Here is a 20,664-nt window from a genome sequence, read left to right on the forward strand (position 1 = left end):
CCTGCTTCTGGTTTCTCTAGCATTTTGGGGCTCTTCCTATTGCTTTTCCTTATATTTGGCCCTGGTGATGAGGGTACTGGGGAAAAAAGCAAGAGATAGGAGGATACTTACAAATAACCTCTTTCCCCTTTCTATTGGGTTCCTTTTCCTTTGGTTAAAAGGGCTTTATTCTTTCTCTTCTTATCTAATTGGGGCTTCTTTCAGCCAAATCTTATACTTTCTTAGGTGGATTTGCTACCTAACTAGAGGGCCAAAAATGGTTAAAGATTGCTAGGAGAGAAACCAAAAAGGAAAATTTATCAGTAGATATTTAAAAAATATCCTCATCATATTCTTCATAAAACTCCTGAAATTTCATATAATGCTATCTTTATTTTAGAAATAAAAAGCCAATGAGAGAAATTAAGGAGAGTCAGGAATATACAAGTCTGAAACTTCAGGTTTCCCTGCTTTGGAAACACATCATTCAGTGGATATTTATCAGAGCCCCTCCATTGTGTGTGAAGTTTTGGGAATATTAACAAAGCAAAAGACATTGGCTCCTCTTCTTCTAGTTAGGTAGATAAGATAGATGTGTTGTTGATTAAAAATGGCATATGAGTGTCCAGTGAATCAACACTGTCATAGTTTATAGAGAGAGTGATTGATTTAGACTGGGCTAGTGAAAGAACATTTCATGAGGGGGTAAAATATAAGCTACTTTTAGAAGTATGGATAGGATCCATACTAGTGGAGGGAGGATGATAGTCTAAGGGAAAGACATAACTGTAAGAAATGGGTGGAGGAGAAAGATACAAAATTTATTCGAGAAACAAATAATTCATTTCTGTAGTCAATCTCCTATGTAAGAAATGCTAGGGAAATAAGGCTGACCAAGAAATTTGGGGGTGTTATATTTTGAGACATGGCTAATTTTGCCCTGATGAACAGGACATTTGGGAAGAATTATGATCTGGAGCTAAATGTTGTTAAGGCATAGGGACTCACATGCAAGTCGTATGAGAATCTGGTGGTCAAGTCACAAAGTTCCAAAGAGTGTGGAAACAGGTTTTGTTTTAACAACGCTGCAGTGGTATGAGTAAATATGGAAGGAAGCCAGGGATCTTTATGTGTGAGAAGAGCTTAGAATTCAGTGGCTATAATACTTGAAGACCAGAAAGCTGCAGAGGAAATTTCTTAGTGGATGGGAAGACTCTAGTCCAAAGAGATCCTGTCCTGAGAGTAACAAGAAGGAAGGGCCTCCATCACTGAGAGGATCCCCAGGATAACAACAAAGGCTTGATGGGTCATTTATGCTCTCTGGGAATCTCATCCAATCTCAGGGTTTCTTGATGACATGCAAATGTATGTGACTTGCTCGTGGCAGCACAGTTTATTGGCAAGAATGGATTTGGGAGTCAGACAGACCTGGGATTCAGACAAGCTCAGTTGTATTATTTGCTACTTGTATGATCTTGAGGCAATGACCTTAATATCCATTAAAAAATATCTTAAATGGAGGGCAGCCCCGGTGGCTCAGCGGTTTGGTGCCACCTGCAGCCTGTGGTGTGATCCTGGGGACCCAGGATCAAGTCCCACATCGGGCTCCCTGCATGGAGCCTGCTTCTCCCTCTGCCTGTGTCTCTGCCTCTTTCTCTCTGTGTCTATGAATAAATAAATAAAATCTTTAAAAAAATATCTTAAATGGAGATTAAACCTCATAATTAAAGAGTTATGTTGATAAGTGTTGCTAGATGAGGTATAATATGTCTGTCCAGCCTATAACAGACACCAAGCATATAACAGGTATTATATGTCTGTCCAGAATATAACAGACACCAAGTAAGTATTAATTTTTGTTTCTACTTACTGATATCACTTTCACAAATGCTTAGAGTCTCCTTCATCTAGATGCCCACACAGCACCTCAGAATAAATGACTGCTGTTGAATTCAGTATCTCCACTCCCAATCCTGCTTTCTATTTGCATTTATGGCACTAGCATGCCCCCTGTTATAAGCCTTTAGCCCAGAAGCTGTAAAGGATATATGGAGCCAGAATTGGGGTGAGGCCAGGGATGTGAGTTGTGCAAGTACAGGATCAGAGCCTGTCTTTATTAAAGTTTTTGATATTTTTGGTCACAGTCACTGTGGAAAACAGTATGGACATTCCTTAAAATATTAAAAATAGAATTACTATGTGATCCAGGGATTCCACTATTGGGTATTTACCCAAAGAATACAAAAGTACCAATTCGAAAAGATATAGGCACCCCTATGTTTATTGCGGTATTATTTTCGATAGTCAATTCTGGAAGCAGCCCAAGTATCCATCCACAGAGGAATGGGATAAAGAAGAGGTGGTAGATATACACAATGGAATATTACTCAACTATGAAAAAGAATGAAATTTTGCCATTTGTAAGAACATGGATGGACCTAGAGGGTATTATCCTCAGCGAAGTAAGTCAGAGAAAGAAAAATGCCATATGATTTCACTCGTATATGGAATTTAAAAAACAAAAAGAGACAAACCAAAAAACAGTCTCTTAACTATAGAGAACAAACTGGTGATTACCAGAGGGGTTGGGTGGGGCATGGGTGAAATAGATGAAGGAGTACACTTATTGAGATGAGCACTGAGTAATGTAGAATTGTGGAATCACTATATTGTACACTTGGAATCAATATAACTAATATGTTGACTATATTGGAATTAATGTTTAAAAAATTTAAAATAAATAGTCTCCTTTAAGTTTAAGATAAGTTTTATTGTATGTAAATTACACCTCAATAAACCTTTTTTAAAATTCATATTTTTTTGATATTTTGTTATTGTATTTTTTGCAATAATTTTTATTTAAAAATTATTGCATTAAAATATTATGTATCTTGATTATTGAAGTTTTGGTGTCTCCTTAAATGTGCATGAGGTGAGTACCTCTCTTGCTTCATCCTAGTCTTGGCTCTGAAAGATTCAGATTTATATATATATTTTAATATATATATAAATCTATCTGTAGATATATTGTGTCTGTTTTGCATATTGTTCTTTAAAATTTGAATAATTATGTCCACATTTAAAAATCAGCAGTTGTCAGATAAGCATCCAAATTTATGGCTTTTTTGGAAAAATTCTAAAACCCAGCACCACTAGATCTGTATTTCCTACACAAAGCAGTTGGAATAGAGATTAATAGGAGCTACTTTGTATAGAGGGGCCTTGAACTCTCCAGTTTGCCACAGTTCCCACCTTTCTCTCCTTGTATGTACCTGCATGTTCTTATACTTTACCTTTGTGCCCCATCTTTTTCTTCTCTCATTCCTTATTCTTTTCCTCCTTCTTCCTTCCTTCCAAACTGACCATTTCATTCTACTTTATGCCTCAAGTTACTCTTCTATACTTTTCCTGGTCAGCTCTTCTCCATGTTATGCTGCTTTATGTCCATAGGGCCAAAGAATATAGACCTGTAAGAGAATTTCATCTCTTCTCCTTATTTATAGGCAAGAAAGCTGAAAGATGATAAGGTTGAAACTTTTCAAAGTTCATATAATTAATAAAGGAAACAAATTAGACCCAAGCCTGTGTCTTTGAAAATAACCTTCCCAACTTTAACCCCCCTTTTAAAATATTTTCTAGAAGCCTCCCCTCTCTTCCTCAAACCTAAAATTCTAACTCACCCACTGAACCTTTGTCATGGCAAATTTTTATTTAGAGTACTATCATCATTGTTTAGGGTCCTGTCTTTTGTATCAGAATGCAACAATTTTGGCTAAAAATGCTGGGATACTATGGAGAAAGTTGACTTGTACAGCTGGTACAAGATAAAAATGGGTATATTTTTTATGTGGTAAATGACAAAAGAAGAGGGGAAAGGAGGAGGTAAGAGAATCTGCAGGATTCTGGGTGGTCTTTGCTTGGAGGAAAGTCAAACCAGTTTGCTGGATTGAAACCAGGTCACATCTTTGCTTTCCTTGCCTGTTTCCTCCTTGAGATAACAGTTGAGGAAATAATTCCATAGGACCTGGAGAGTTTTCTTTCCTGTGTCATAGGTCTCAGTTGGGATGGTATTAAACTGGGTACTTAATACACAATCATCTTAGTCATGGAGACTGAGGCATATGAGAAGATAAAAAAGTGAAGAGTGACGTGCAATGACAGCTTCTTGAAAGCCTTTTACAAAATTCTCTGTGAGAAGGTGAAGATTAGGACTTCAAATAGCTGTACTCTGTCTGTATTGTATTTGTTAATAGGGATCAAAATCCAAGGCAGAGGGCAACCTTACTGCCTTACTGCCTAAGAGTTTGTGGAAGAGGGTTTGATGGTCTTTACGAGTTATTCAAACACTAATCTAGGTACTGCTGTGAAGGTATTTAGTAGATATGATTAAAGTCTATAATCACTTGGCTTTAAGTGAGGGAGATTATTCAAGATAATTTGTGTGACTCTGACTCAATCAGCTGAAAGGCCTTAGGAACAGAGCTGAATCTTCCCTAATAGGAAAAAATTTGCCTGTGGACAGCAACTTCAGTCTTTCCTGAGAGTTCCAGTCTGCCTTTCCTGATGGCCTGCCCTGTGGGTTTCACATGTGCCCAGACAGCTCCCACAATTGTGTGAGCCAATTTCTTGCAATAACTGTCTTATTATATATCTCCTACTGTCTGTTTCACTGGTTGAATCCTGGGAAAGTGGGGAGAGTATAGAGGTATCTGAAGGGTTTTGTTCTGTGTATAGCATTGGCATCTTGAAGATGCTAGAGCTGAGTACTGGGGTGGGAAATATGAATATGTTTAGATGCCAAATCTGAGTCCACATGCTTTTATAAAATCAGTGAAATGTTTCTAATTTGGAGGAAGTAGTTCATACTGACTACTAACACTAAAATAAAATTTGATATGGTGATAAGCATGTCTTATGTTCCAACTATACAGGATGATGTAGATTTTATAGTTTTTAAGCTTCAAAAACTCAAGTTCCTCAAGTTAAATCAAGCTCATTTTCCATTTCTGGATGTCAAGGACAAATGTCAAGGAATTGCATATGTGAGAGATCAGAAGTAGAGGTTGATGAGTTTTACGGTACTTATCCTGGAGACCTCATTTTAGAATACAAAACGTGCTTCCGTTAAACATTAATAATATTCAATCCTAATTGTCTAAGCATTTCTCAACAAAACATTTCCTTTCTGTAGTCTCCTGCTTTTTGTCCAGGTCCCAGTCTTTGACCACATTTATTTTACAGAGGGACATCTCAATGTGCATCTTCCAGAGAGAAGAATGTTACTGAGCAGGGCTTAGGGCCTTAACTCAGGAAAACTAATTGGTATGTAAGCAGTGTGTTCCTGCTTTTTGGCATAGTTGAGTTAAGAGTGTTAGGTCTGTGTGACTCATATATCATTTTAGAATTTTAGCAGAAATGGCATCTAAAAAGAAAATGTAAATAAAGAATAGAGAGATCAAAATTTAAAAAGGAACCATTAAAATGGATAGAAAATGTACTAAAATAATAAGATGCTGACAATATATTAATAAATGAATTAACCTCATATTTTATCAGAGGTCTGCTTTGGGCCTCATTTAAGCAGTGTTATATGTAGAGCTAGCTGAATATCTTTTGTAATACCTCTTAGAAATGTTTATAAAGAGATACCAATCATATGTCTAAAGTCAGTGCTTGAGTCTGTTATGATTTTGTAGGAGTACTACTCAATCTTTTATCGAATAATTTTATATTTCTATAGTGAATATAAGTCTTCTAGACAACAGTTATGTCAATAAGTCAGCACTTAGGGGCTTAATATAATTTCAAGTCAGAAAAAAACATAACCTTGTTTCAGACAAGATTAAGTTCAGTTACATATAACAGAAAATGCAAAGCAACAGAAGCTTAAACAAAATAGAAGTTTGTTTCTTTCTCTAGTAAAAGATGTCTGGAGGTATAATCTCCAATGGCTGGGATGGTCATTCTTCTATCATTGGGGAGCCAGGAACTTCTATGTTCTGGCTCCACTGTCTTGGAATATGACTTCCACTCTCTCTTCATGGTTTAAGATGGCTGCAGCTATGTCAGTAATCATGTTTGTGTCCTAAGCAACACAAAAGAAAGGAGAAGGACAAGAGACGAGCAATTACCAGCTCAATCAGAGCCCTTTAAGAAACTTCCATAGAATTCCATACATATAGCAATCCTCTTATCTTTCAGGGTTCAGTGCTAAATCCCTTTATCATATTGAATGCTAAGGAATCTGGGAACACTGTCATTAAGCTGGTGCCTTACTGCCCTGAGTGAAGTAGGGCAACAATGAAGGATATAGAGAACTAGCTGTCTCTACCACACATCTGTATTTGAATAAACATTTTATAAGAAAGGAAACAAATGTTAAGTGCCTTGCCTAAAGTAGAAGGTGGACCAAGATCAGGCTTCTTTTAAGTCTGACTTCTAACAGAATAATCATGTTCTCTATCAAGTTTGTTACCATTAGCTGGAGCATTTTGGTTTCTTGGTGATCTTCTATGGCTTTGAAAGTTGTTGGTATGTATAACCGGGCAGAAAGAAGAGAATGAGTTACTGGAGTAGATGTAGGAGTACATAGGAGTGGTTATGTGTATGTGTGAATGAAAGGCCTTTTGAGTGTGGCAGTACAGATGGACTGGTGAGTGGCTGGTTGAAGAATGGAACCTTTCTTGCTATGCTAATGGACTAAAATGTTGGAGTCTATTGTGTGGGAAATGAAATATGATTACACTAGACAGAGCTTTGAAGGGACAACTTTCCTTCTCTTTTCCCTTTTGGGAGACTGTGCCTTTGTGATGCATTGTGATGCTTTATGTAATTGTCCATTCTTCTTTATTCCAGAGCAATGCATGGTCTCCTTTTCTGATCGAATTAGATTTATATGGATCAAGCTGAGTGTTTTGGAATTCACAGTCTTGGAGTTGGCTGAATGTTGGGGAGAAATATTTGAATCTAAGCTATCATCTTTGTGCCAAGATTTTGGAGATTTCAAAAGCCACTGGGGAACTTTTTCAGTGCTAACTGGAGCATGTAGCCTATCACAAGATTTCTGAGTCTCACAAGAAGACATTTAGATCATTAGATAAGGTCCCAGAGGAGATACATTTCTGAAGTGGGGCAGAGATTATAATTGTAATCTTTAGCACAGTTCTCTCACCACCTTCATCTTGTAGTTTTAGTGGGCTGGGGATTATGAAATGTGATAAGTGCTTGGCTTGCACACAGCTAGCACCTCTTAGACTTCATCATACCACCAGACCTACCATTGCTGTTTACTGTAGCCCAGGATTCCGGGGATTGCATGCCTACTGGGGAATATGCTCCTAATAATACTTAACTAATTGGCATATCATGTGGTTTCCTTTAATAGTTTTTTCTTTAGGAGATGGCCAAAATAAAGAGTGAATAACAAAATTTCTCTTCTTTTCTTTTTTAAAAAAGATTTTATTTATTTATTCGTGAGAACCACAGAGAAAGAGGCAGGGACATAGGTAGAGGGAGAATCAGGTTCCCTGTGAGGAGCCAGATGGGGGACCCAGTCCCAGAACTCTGGGATCATGCCCTGAGCTGAAGCCAGATGCTCAACCATTGAGCCATCAAGGCATCCCTGAATAACAAAATTTCAAAGGTGGCACATGATGTGTGTGATTTTCTAGGTTTGTCCTTATTATATTCAACTATATGACAAATGAGCTGTTTAACAGTTAGTCTATTGCTCAGTGCCCTGCTTTCAGAACACGAGGAATTTCAAAGCATTTTACCCACAGAAACCTATCAAAGTTTTGAGGTGGCTAGTCTTATCAGAAGAAAGCTTTAATATCATTCTTAACAAACTTCATAAATTCTTATCCTGAAAATTCTCATCTATATCATGTGTAATGATACCACGAAGTTCCTTAAATAAATTATGTGGGTAAATGAAAGATTTAAAAATTGATCAGCAGCATCTTTATGGTTTATGTTTAGATTATTTTATGACCTCAAGACAAATATTTGTTTGTGTTCTCATTTTGTAAATGGTCTACTTTTTCTCCAAGGTGTTCTTGGGATTTTGGACAAAATTAGGCAGAATATATTCAAAAGAAAATGAAATGAATATTTAAATTTGTTATCTGAAAGACTAAATTAAGACTACAAACATTAAAAAAAGTAAATTCCTAAACCAGGAGAAAATATGGTTTTATAGCAGAATTACATATAGAAATAGATTATAAAAACATAAAGATTGGGAGCTTAGATGCATAAACATAAAATTCAATGTCAGCCAAAATTTATGGCTAAAAACAATGTCATTTTAATTGTGTAATAAACAAAAGTTATTCACACTATTTGTTGTTATACTTTTGCAAATGTTTAAAAAATGCATCTATTAGAAGGGAGTTTGGGAAGATGGTGCAGTAGGAACACCCTGAGCTCACCCCATCTCATGTTTACAACTAGATACCATCCACATCCAAATCCAAATCAATAAACTGAAGAGAGTGATCTGATCCAAAGACTGACACAACAAACTCCACAACTAAATACAGAGAAGAAGCTGCATCTGAAAGTTGGAAAATCAGGAAGATGTAGGGAGGCTGCTCACAGGAGGGACAGAGCAGAGTGTGGGGAGAAGGCAGAGAAACTGGCACTTGCACTTGGGAGCTCACATGAGGAAGACTAATTCCCATAATATTTGGCTCTAAAACCCACAGGAGCTGAATTCCATGAGTTCATAAAACTAGTAGGACTTGGAGCCTGGAGCCTTAAAAGTCAGCTGACTCAGCACTGGGAGAGCTGGGAGGATGAGTGATAGTCTGGTCACTGCCCTTAAAGAGATAGTCTGAACAGAAAGGCAACATAAAAACAGCAGTTTACACAACATTGGGGGTGGGGTGGCAAACAGGAAACAGATCTAGTGACATTGATTTTGGAGCATGTTGGGGGACTTCTCTGAAAATGAGGGAGCTGGCAGGCACCATTTTCCTCTCCTGCACCCCAGCATAAACACAGAGCAACCTGTGGGAGGTGGGGCTACGAACACTTGCTACCTAATCTGCTAACAGTGTGCCAGGCCTGCTAGCTTGGGTCCTGGGCTCAGGGCAAATTTTGTTAAGGCCATGGGTGTGCCCTGCCCAGTTGTGTGCTCTCAGCTGCTGTCATGCATGGCTGCCACTGTGCATTGCACCTAATGGCTGCATGGTGCCCAGTTGCGACATTATATTCAGCCTCATGCCCCCAGTCACCATCTCACTCTGGGCCCAGCTGTGCCCAGTGATCATTGCATGCCACACCTAGCCTCATGCCCTTGGCCACCCCAGTGTGCAGCCCCCAGCTATCGCAGTGGTTTGGTGGACCTGGCATAGGAATACTGGCCCAGTGCAAATTTTGCTAACACCACTGCCCTGCTCCCAAGTTCCTGTCCCTTCAGAGCTGGTCTGCCTGAGTCCCACTAACACCACAGAGAGCAAGCACATCCTACAACAGGCAGAGAGTCAGTGAAGATGACTGCACCAAAAGGAAAAGTGACTCAGACACAACAATAAGGTGTAAACAACACACATAGGATATTCTTTCTGATGTGCCAGGTTCTGGTGAATAGGTTATACTGCACTTCAGGGTACTCCAGGACCACTTCTTCATAAAGTTACTACTTTTGAGAACAGAAGACACAGCTGACTCTCTTAACACAGAGAAACACAGAGAGGCAGGCAAAATGAGACAGCAATTTATACCAAATGAAAATACAAGGTCACAGCCAGAGATTTAAGAAAAACAGATAATAAGTAACCTGCTTGATAGATAATTTAAAGCTATGATCATAAGGATACTCACTGGACTTGAGAAAAAAGTGGAGGACATGAGTGAGACCCTTAACATAGAGATAAGGAATAACATAGAAGAAAAAAGTCTTACTAAATGAAACAAGAAACATGCTTGATGGAAAGAACAGCAGGATGGAAGAAGCAGAGGAATGAATTAGTGACCTAGAAGACAGAGTAATTGAAAGTAATCAAGCTGGACAAAAGAGAGAGAATAGAATTATACAAAATGAGAATAGTTAGGGAACTTAGTGACTTGCTCAAACATAGTAACATTTGTATTATAGAAATCCCAGAAGAAGAAGAAAAAAAGGGGCAAAACATATATTTGAAGAAATAAGAGCTGAAAACTTGGGGATCCTGGGTGGCTCAGTCAGTAAAGTGTCTGCCTTTGGCTCAGGTCATGATCTCAGGATCCTGGGATGGAGCCCTGTGTTGGGATCCTCACTCAGTAGGGAGTCTACTTTCCCCTTTCCCTTTGCCCTCCTCTCTACTCATGTTCTCTCTCTTTCTCTCTATCCAGTTTCTCAAATTACCAGCAAGGCTATCATTCAGAATAGAAGGAGAGATAGAGTTTCCTAGACAAACAAAAACTAAAGAAGGTCATGGTCACTAACTTTGCAGGAAATATTAAAGGGGACTCTTTTTTTTTTTTAAAGGGGACTCTTTGAGTGGAAAAGACAGACCCAATGTGACAGTACAGAAGTGGGAAACATAAAAGCAGTAAAATGAATATTTTTGTAAAAAATCAGTCAAGAAACTCACAAAAAACCCATAAAATATAATGATATATACCTAAAACATGGGGTAGAGAGGAGAAAAGAATGTATTCAAACTTAAATGACCATCAACTTAATATAGATTGCTATATACAGAAGAGGTTTTATATAAACCTAATGGTAACCATATATTAAAACCCATTAATAAATATGCAAAGAATAAGGAGAAAGAAATCCAAATATATTACTAAAGAAAATTAGCAAAATATGAAAAATCAACAAGAAAGGATCAGAGAAAGTCTTCAGAAACAACCACAAAACAATAATAAAATGGCAATAAATATATATCTATTAATGATTACTTTGAATGTAAATGGACTAAGCATTCCAATCAAAAGACACAGGGTGACAGAATGGATAAAAAAACAAGACCTATGTGTTTGCTGCCTATAAGAGACTCATTTTAGTCCTAAAGATACCTACAGATTGAAAGTGAGAGGATGGAGAAACATCTATCATGCAAATTGATGTCAAAAGAAAGCTGAAGTAACAATAACAATAGTTACATTGGACAAAACAGACTTCAAAAACAAAAACTGTAACGAAAGACAAAGAAGAACACCATATAATAATAAAGGGGACAATCCAACAGGAAGATATAATAATTGTAAATATTTATGTACCCAATATAGGAGCACCCTAATACATAAAAGTTAATAACAAATATAAAGGAACTAATTGATAATAATACAGTAATAGTAATACCCCACTTACATCAATAGGTAGATCATCTAAACAAGATAAACAAGGAAACAATGGCTTTGAATGATACACTGAAACAGATGGATTTAACAGATGTATTTAGAACATGACATCCTAAACATCAGAATACACATTCTTTTCAAGTGCACATGGAACATTCTCAATTTAGATTACATATTGGCCAACAAAACAAACTTCCACAAATCAAGGAGATTGAAATCATACCATGCATATTTTTTTTTTACCACAAAACCTATGAACTAGAAGTCAACTACAAGAAAAGATCGGGAAAGAATGCAAATACATGGAGGTTAAATAACATGCTACTATACAATGAATGGGTCAACCAGGAAATACAAGAAGAAATAAAAAGTACTTGGAAACAAATGAAATTAAAAATACAATTGTCCAAAACCTCTGGGATACAGCAAAAGTGGTTTTACAAGGAAAGTTTATAGCAAGTCAGGCCTACCTCAAGAAGCAAGAAAAATCTCAAATAAACAATCTGACCTTACACCGAAAGGAGGTAGCAAAAGAACAACAAACAAAATCTAAAACCAGCAGAAGGACAGAAATAACAAAGATTAGAGCAGAAATAAATGATATAGGGAAAAACACTAATAGAATAGATCAATGAAACCAGGAACCGATTCTTGAAAAAATTAATAAAATTGACAAAACTCTAGCCAGATTTATCAAGGAAAAAAGAGAAAAGACTCAAATAAAATCACAAATGAGAGAGGAGAAATAACAACCACCACCACAGAAATACAAACAACTATTAGAGAATATTGTTAAAAACTATATGCCAGCAATTTGGGTAACTCAGAAGAAATGAATAAATTCCTAGAAACATATAAACTATCAAAACTGGAAGGAAGAAATAGAAAATTTGAGGAGACCAATAAGCAGCAAAGAAACTGAATTGAAAATAAAACTCCCAACAAACAAAAGTGTGGGACCAGATGGCCTAACAGGTGAATTCTAAACATTTAAGAAGGGTTTATACCCGTTCTTCTCAAACTGTTCCAAAAAAATAGAAGAGGAAGAAAAACTTCCAAGTCATTCCACGAGGCCAGTATTATCCAGGTATCAAAACCAGACAAAGACACTATTGAAAAAAGAACTACAGGCCAAATCCCTGATAAACATAGGTGAAAAAACTCTCAATCAAATACTAGCAAATGAAATTCAACAATACATTAAAAAGTCATTCACCACAATCGAGTGGAATTTATTTCTGGATTGCTAGGGTGGTTCAATATTTGCAAATCTGTCAATGTTATACATCACATCAATAAGAAAAGGGATAAGAACCATATGATCATTTCAATAGTTGCAGAAAAAGCATTTGACAAAGTACAACATCCATTCATGATTAAAAACCCTCAACATGTAGGTCTAGAGGGAACATACATCAACATAATAAAGGCTGTATATGAAAACCCCACAGCTAACATCATCCTTAATGGGGAAAAACTGAGAGTCAGGAACAAGACGAAGATGTTCATTCTCACCACTTGTATTCAACATAGTACTGGAAGTTCTAGCCACAACAGTCAAACAAGAAAAAGAAATAAAAGGTATTCAGATTGGTAAGGAAGAAGTAAAATTTTCACTATTTGCAGATGACATGATACTATATTTAGAAAACCAAAAAACTGCTGGAACTGATAGATGAATTTAAGAAAATCTGAGGATACAAATTCTATGTACAGAAATCTGTTGCATTTGTATATACTAATAATGAAGCACCAGAAAGAGAAATTAAGAAGACAATCCCATTTACAATTGCACCAAAAATAAGATACCTAGGAATAAACCTCCCAAGGAGGTGAAAAACCTGCATTCTGAAAACTATAAAATGCTAGTGAAAGAAATAGAAGACAACACAAAAAAATGGAAAGACATTCTATGCTCATGGATTGGAAGAACAAATATTGTTAAAATGCCTATACTAGCCAAGGCAATCTACACATTTAGTGCAATCTCTATCAAAATGCAACAGCATTTTTTCACAGAATTAGAATAAATCTAAACTTTGTATGGAACCACAAGACCCAAATAGCCAAAGCAATCTTGAAAAAGCAAAGCAAAGCTGAAGGCATTGCAATTCTGGGCTTTGAGTTATATTACAAAGCTGTAGTAATCAAAACAGTGTGGTACTGGCACAAAAATAGATACAGATCAATAGAATGGAATAGAAAATCCAGAAATAAACCCACAATCATATGGTCAATTATCTTGGACAATGCAACAAAGAATATCCAATGGGAAAAAGACACTCTTCAACAAATAGAGATGGGAAAACTGGACAGCAACATGCAAAAGGAAGAAACTGGACTACTTTCTTACACCATACACAAAAATAAATTCAAAATAGAACGAAGACCTAAATATTAGACCTGAAACCATAAGAATCTAGAGGAAAACACAGGCAGTAGCTTCTTTGACATCACTCATAGCAACGTCTTTCTACATATTTCTCCTGAGGCAAGGGAAACAAACACAAAAATAAACTATTGGGATTACATAAAAATAAAAAGCTTTTGTACAGCAACGGAAACAATCAACAAAACAAAAAGGTAACTGATGGAATGGGAGAAGATATTTGCAAATAATATATCTGATAAAGGGTTCGTATCCAAAATATATAAAGAATGTGTATAGCTCAATACCCAAAAAGCAAACAATCCAATTAAGAAATGGGTAGAAGACACGAACAGACATTTCTCCAAAGAAGACATACAGATAGCCAACAGACACATGAAAAGTGCTCAACATCATTCATCGTCAGGGAAATGTAAATCAAAACTATAATGAGATACCACCTCACACCTGTCAGAGTGGCTAAAATCAACAACACAAGAAACAGGTGTTGGCAAGGATGTGGAGAAGAGATAATACTTGCGCACTGTTGGTAGGAATGCAAACTGGTGCAGCCACTGCGGAAAACAGTATGGAGGTTCTTCAAAAAGTCAAAAAGAGGGATGCCTGGGTGGCTCAGCGGTTGAGCATCTGCCTTTGGCTCAGGGTGTGATCCTGTTGTTCCAGGATCGAGTCCCACATCCGGCTTCCTGCATGGAGCCTGCTTCTCCCTCTGGTTATGTCTCTGCCTCTCTGCATCTCTCATGAATAAATACATACAATCTTTAAAGAAGGTTAAAAATAGAACTACCCTATGATCTAGCAATTGCACTACTAGGTATTTACCCAAAGAATACAAAAACATGAATTCAAAGGGGTACATGCACCTCAATGTTTACAGCAACATTATTTACAAAAGCCAAAGTGTGGAAGCAGCCCAAGTATCCACTGATTGATGAATGGATAAAGAAAATGTACACGCACACACATATGCTTGTTGTGATGAGCACAGGGTGACGTATGGAAGCAGTACATTACTATATTGTACACCTGAAAGTAATATAGCACGGTAAGCTAACTGAAAGTAAACTAAAAACTTGAAAAAGTGCCCCGATTAGTAGGATAGAGCATGGTGAAGGGGATATTTACGTCATTTATAATGTCCTTTATATTGTGATATTTATTTCATTTAGCTTTGATATGACCTGTGGTATGTACATTCATATATATGCATGCATATACGTATGTATGTACGTGTTTATATACATATGTGTCTATGTTGTGTATATGTATATATCTTTCCGTATATATTTATGTGCATATACGTGGGTTATGTGTAGAAATATAGTTCTGAATACTGTCAGGTTTGATCCGGTTGATAGTGAAATGAAATGGAGAGGCCAGGCAAGGTGGGTCAGGGCAAGCTATTAATGGAAGCGCTCTCGGGTGAGGTTCTGTGGCCTGCAAGGGAGTGAGACCAGGGAAGTCACGCGTGGGGATAATACAGGCAGGCTTTTATGGGAGGGTGGGTAGGGTGGTGCGGGTATAGGGTGATAGTGGCTTATGTCTGTATGTGGTACGGGATTCGGTTTCTGTTTCCTGCATAGGTCCTGTTTTCCCATGATGATGTGTCTGCTAATGGCAGTCTGCTAATGGCGGGAAAGTCCTGAGGTGAGGGTGACAAGATGGAGGGTCCTCCGCCCTTTTGTTGGTGCCTCCCTATCCCCCTTGATCCCACTGGCCCAACAAATGCCTGTTCCTTTTATAAGTTCTCTTAGAAATGGTTAGAAAGAGCTACCAAACATATGTCTAAAGCCAGGGCCTGAGTTGTTGTGATTTATAAAAAGTGCTACCCAATTTTCATTTCTAAGAAACATAAAAGAAACAGGCATTCAGAACTCTAGCTGTATGCATAACACATGTAGATGTATACACACATATGCATAGATATCTCTTTTTATAATAGGTTTATTGTAAATGAGTTTTATTACAGTCCTTTGTGTGGGTGTGTGTGGTAAGAACACTTGACACGAGATCTGCCCTCTTAAAGTTTTAAAGTGTATGGTACAGTATTGTTAACTAGAGGCACAGTGTTGTACACATCTCTAGAATTTATTCATCTTGCATAACTGAAACTTTATACTTGCTGAACAGCAACTCCCACTGCCCCCTCCTGCAGAACCTAGAAACCACCATTTTACTCTCTGCTACTATGAGTTTGACTAATTTATATATATAAATGGAATCATGCAGCATTTGTCCTTTTGTGACTGGCTTATTTTACTTAACATAATAGCCTCAAGGTTGATTTATGTAATTACCTATGATAACATTTCTTTCTTTCTTTCTTTCTTTCTTTCTTTCTTTCTTTCTTTCTTTCTTTCTTTCTTTCTTCTTTCTTTCTTTATTTTTAAAGATTTTACTTACTTATTCATGAGAGACACACACACATAGAGAGAGAGAGAGAGAGAGAGAGAGAGAGAGAGAGAGGCAGAGACACAGGCAGAAGGAGAAGCAGGCTCCATGCAGGGAGCCCGACGTGGGACTTGATCCCGTGTCTCCAGGATCAGGCCCTGGGCTGAAGGCGGTGCTAAACCACTGAGCCATCTGGGCTGCCCCTCCTTTTTTTTTAAAGGCCAATCATTATTCCATTCTGTGTATATACCACATATTCTTTATCCAGTCATTTGTCAATGGACATTTTGTTTGTTTCTACATCTTGGCTATTGTAAATGATGTTGCATTGAATGGGAGTGCCAATGTCTTTCAGGATATTGCTTGCAATTCTTCTAAATGGTGATTGCTAAATCATATGGTAGCTTTATTTAAAAATTTTTGAGGAACCTCCATTGTGGCTAAACTTTTTATTTTTATTTTATTTATTTATTTAGTTTTTAAGATTTTGTTTATTTATTCATGAAAAACACAGAGGAGAGAGAGAGGCAGAGACACAGGCAGAGGGAGAAGCGGGCTCCATGCAGGGAGCCCGATGTGGGACTTGATCCCAGGACTCCAGGATCACACCCTGGGCTGAAGGCAGGCACTAAACCACCAAGCCACCCAAGGATTCCCTGTGGCTAAACTTTTAAAAATTTCCACCAATAAGGTACTAGTTTTCCAATTTTTTCACAAAATATTTGTATTGACAAATACATTTTTTTAAATAATAGCCATTCTAACGTATGTGAGGTGATTATCTGATTATGATTTTGATTTCCCTGATAATTAGTGATGTTGAGCATTTTTCCATATACCTGTTAGTCATATGTATCTTTTCTTTGGAGAAATATTTATTCAAGTCCTTTGCCCATTTTTTCATCTAGTTATTTCTTTGATTGCTATTGAATTGCATGAGTTCCTTATATACTTGGATATTCATCCCTTATTAGATACATGGTTTGTAAATACTTTCTCCCATTCTGTAGCTTGCCTTTTTTACTCTGTTGATTGTTTTGTTTGCTGTACAGAAACTCTGTAGTTTGATGTAGCTCCATTTGTCTATTTTTCCTTTTTTTTTTTCCTGTGTTTTTAGTGTGATAATTCAGTATATCATTGTAAAATCCAATGTCCTAAAGCTTTTCCCCTGTGTTTTATTCTAGGTATTCTACAGTTTCAGGTCTTATGTTTAAACCTTTAATCCATTTTGAATTGATTTTTGCATATGATGTGATGGGGTTCAGGGCAAGCTACCTCAAAATATGCCACTTTAGTGCACTGGTTTTCTTTTTTTAAGATTTATTTATTTGAGAGGTAGAGAGAGAGAGAGAGCATAAGCAGGAAGGGCAGAGGGAGAGAGAGAGAGAATCTCAAACAGACTCTGCACTGAGCATGGAGCCTTATGTGGGGATTGATCCCAGGACCCTGAGATCATGACCTGAGCTGAAACCAAGAGTTGGATGCTAAACTGACTGCACCACCCACACACCCTGGCATATTGATTATTTTGAATTAAAGTTACTTAAGAAATAGGTGGTGTAAGAAAGACACACTGACCCTTCTTTGTCCTCCTGAAAGCAGGAAAGAAATTTCCCATCTGGAAGGTACCCTTCTTGTACCAGGAGAAAGAAAGACATCTTTATTATCAAAGATAAGGAATTTAGGGCAGAGAAGGTATATAAACAAACCTTGTTTCTTCTTCACTGTTCACTACACCAAGGCCAAACTTTTTTGTCCTGTCAGTTTTCCAAAAATTCATCATTTCTTTGTCTAAAAGGTATGAAAACTGTTTGCTTTGGTCACTTCTTTGGGTCACATATTTTTATGAGCTCCTGTAAATATGAAATTAAATTTGTTTTTTTAAAAATATTTTTATTTATTAGACAGAAATAGAGAGAAAGAGAGAGAGCAAGCACAAGCAGGGGGAGTGGAAGAGGGAGAAGAAGGCTCCCTGCTAAACAGGGAGCTAGATGCAGAACTCAATCCCAGGACCGAAGGCAGACACTTAACTGACTGAGCCATCTAGGTGCCCCTTAAATTTGTTTTTTTCATGTTAATCTGTCTTATATCAATTTAATTATGAGGCCAGCCAAAGAACCCAGAAGGGAAGGAGAAAGTTTTTCTCCCCTATAGGTAGGATAGGGATCCAATTCTCACAGCATTTGTTTGAGACACTATCTTTTCCTTATTATTTACTCTTGGTACCCTATTGGAGATCAGTTGACTATATATGTTTGGTTTATTTTTCTATTCTGTGTCAGTGGTATACATGTTTATCTTTATGTCAGCACTGGACTGTTTTAATTACTGTAGCTTTTTAATATATTTTAAAATCAGGAAGTGTAGTGCTTCCAGCTTTGTTTTTGTTTCTTAAGATTGTTTTGACTACTTGGGGTTCTTTTTGATTACCATATGAATTTTAGATTGTATTTGTATATACTGAAAACCCTAAAACTGCACAAAAAATTGTTAGAATAAATGAATTTATTAAAGTTGCAGGATACAAAACCAACACAAAAATCAGTTGTGTCTCTATACACTGACAATGAACCATTTGAAAAGGAAATGAAGAGACAATCCCATTTACAATAGTACCAAAAAGAATAAAATACATGGGAATAAACTTGCCAAAGAAGGTAAAAGACTTATATATTGAAATTTATAAAACATAGATGAAAGAAATCTAAAAAGACACAAAGAAATGGTAAGACATAGTGTTGCTCATGGATTGGCAAACACAACCTACAGATTCAATGCAATTCATATCAAAATCCCAATGACATTTTTTATAGAAATAGAAAACAGAATCCTAAAATTTATTACAGTTCTGAAGAGTCATTTCTTAGTTATAAGTGATGTTGCAGTTTCTGTATTCTAATAATGAGATTTCTCTTCACTAGAGCTATTACTGTAGTACATACTCATTGTTATGGTGGTGGCAGGGTCTTTCAGTTGCTCATTCTCACTGGAGAAAATTTTTGGAAAAATTAACCACAAATTACTTACAATTAAAAATTTACAGGGGTGCCTGGCTGTCTCAGTTGGTAGAGCATGCAACTCTATATCTTGGAATTATGAGTTTGAGCCCCGCCTTGAGTGTAGACAATATTTTTAAAAATACCAATTTTCTTAAAATGGCTAAATTTAAGTATTAAATAAATTTTGAAACTTAAAAGTATTGTAGAGCAACTTGTTGAGTCAAAACAAAGTTTCTGATATATACAGGTGTTCTTTGTCATGTAATATTTGGCGTTCTTTCTCTCCTCCTTCCTTTTTGCTATACACATTAAAAGCTTTATTTTTTCTCTATTTTCTATAAATCCTAAATTGACCTCAAATCCCAGGTAGCTTTTCCTTCAGGGCTCAGTTCTCAATGTTTGTTTCTTTGTTTAATATTAGGTATTAATCTACTTTACTGATTTCAAAGAAGTTGTAATATATTCTTCAATTCCTTGGATTAAAAAAAAAACCCAGACTCCAACCCCCAAAACCCATCATTATCAAACTTTTTACAGTTTTAGATGTAATCTTTTTTTTTTACTCTCTGAGAATAATTCTGGGGGAGAAATTGAGAGTGATACACTCTAAATCCTCCCGACTCTTGTTTTACTTATTTGAGAAATAATAGAGTAATGTTTTGTAGGTCTTTTCCAGTTTACTCAACAACTACACTCAAGGCACTCAAAAAGGATTTTTCAAGTGAAGAATCCATGAAAAAAAAAAACTCCAAACAACCCAGGATGTAAGCATTGTATACAAATATGCATATCTTCATACCCATAGTCTTACCCAGGGTTATGGAGATGAAATGGCATGCCTTATCCTTAGATGACTTAGAAGCTAAGGCAAAAAAAAAAAAAAAAAAAAAAAAAAAGCTACTTTCCTGACTCATATCACAGTCTTATTTGGTGCATATTGAAGAAGATAAATACGTTTTTAAAGAGTTTTACCAGTTGGGCTCCTCTTGACACTAGAGAAAAAATAGGTTTAACATTTCAGAAGGGATTTAGATTAGCCAAGGGTAGATTACTTTAAGAATTCTCTGAAATTTGCCACTAGATCTAATTATTGTTTAAGAAAGTAGAATCTCCACTATATATGTTTAAGAACATCATCAACCAAAACTCATTTTGCATCATTTACATAGAAACCTGGGGAATGAATTAAATGATGGTTTATACTAACATGAATATGTAATTTCTACATTGATATACTGAGTGTTTATTTTCATTACTAAATCAGAGCTCTGCTCATAAAGAACACTTACCTTTGTGTTCCAATAATCATTAATTGGAATAAAAAATTAGGAATTGTCCCAATGGGACTATGATTATTATTCAAAAATAGTTGCTTTCTATTTAGAGAAAATAAGCATTTGAGAATTATTTTTGCTACAATTTCTACTAACAAATTCATTTTAAATGATTACTTTGTAATATAAATAGTGGCATCAAATAAATAGATGATGGAAATTTTAAAAAAATCTGTTCTATAATCAACTTTTGCTTATTCACATTCACAAATAAGAATGGTAGCAGCCTTCTTTCATTTAAATGAGAATTTGGGATACATCAAATTATTTTATT

The 20,664-nt window shown here is 36.4% G+C and overlaps 1 long non-coding RNA gene across 16 annotated transcripts in view; it reads left to right on the forward strand.

Annotated features, from left to right (window-relative positions):
* LOC144280927 (uncharacterized) overlaps nucleotides 1-20,664 on the forward strand; it is a 764,680-nt gene that overhangs the window by 208,290 nt on the left and 535,726 nt on the right. The gene's annotated exons all lie outside the window — the stretch shown is intronic.

Source organism: Canis aureus, chromosome 12, assembly GCF_053574225.1.
Source record: "Canis aureus isolate CA01 chromosome 12, VMU_Caureus_v.1.0, whole genome shotgun sequence".
Lineage (NCBI taxonomy): Eukaryota > Metazoa > Chordata > Mammalia > Carnivora > Canidae > Canis > Canis aureus.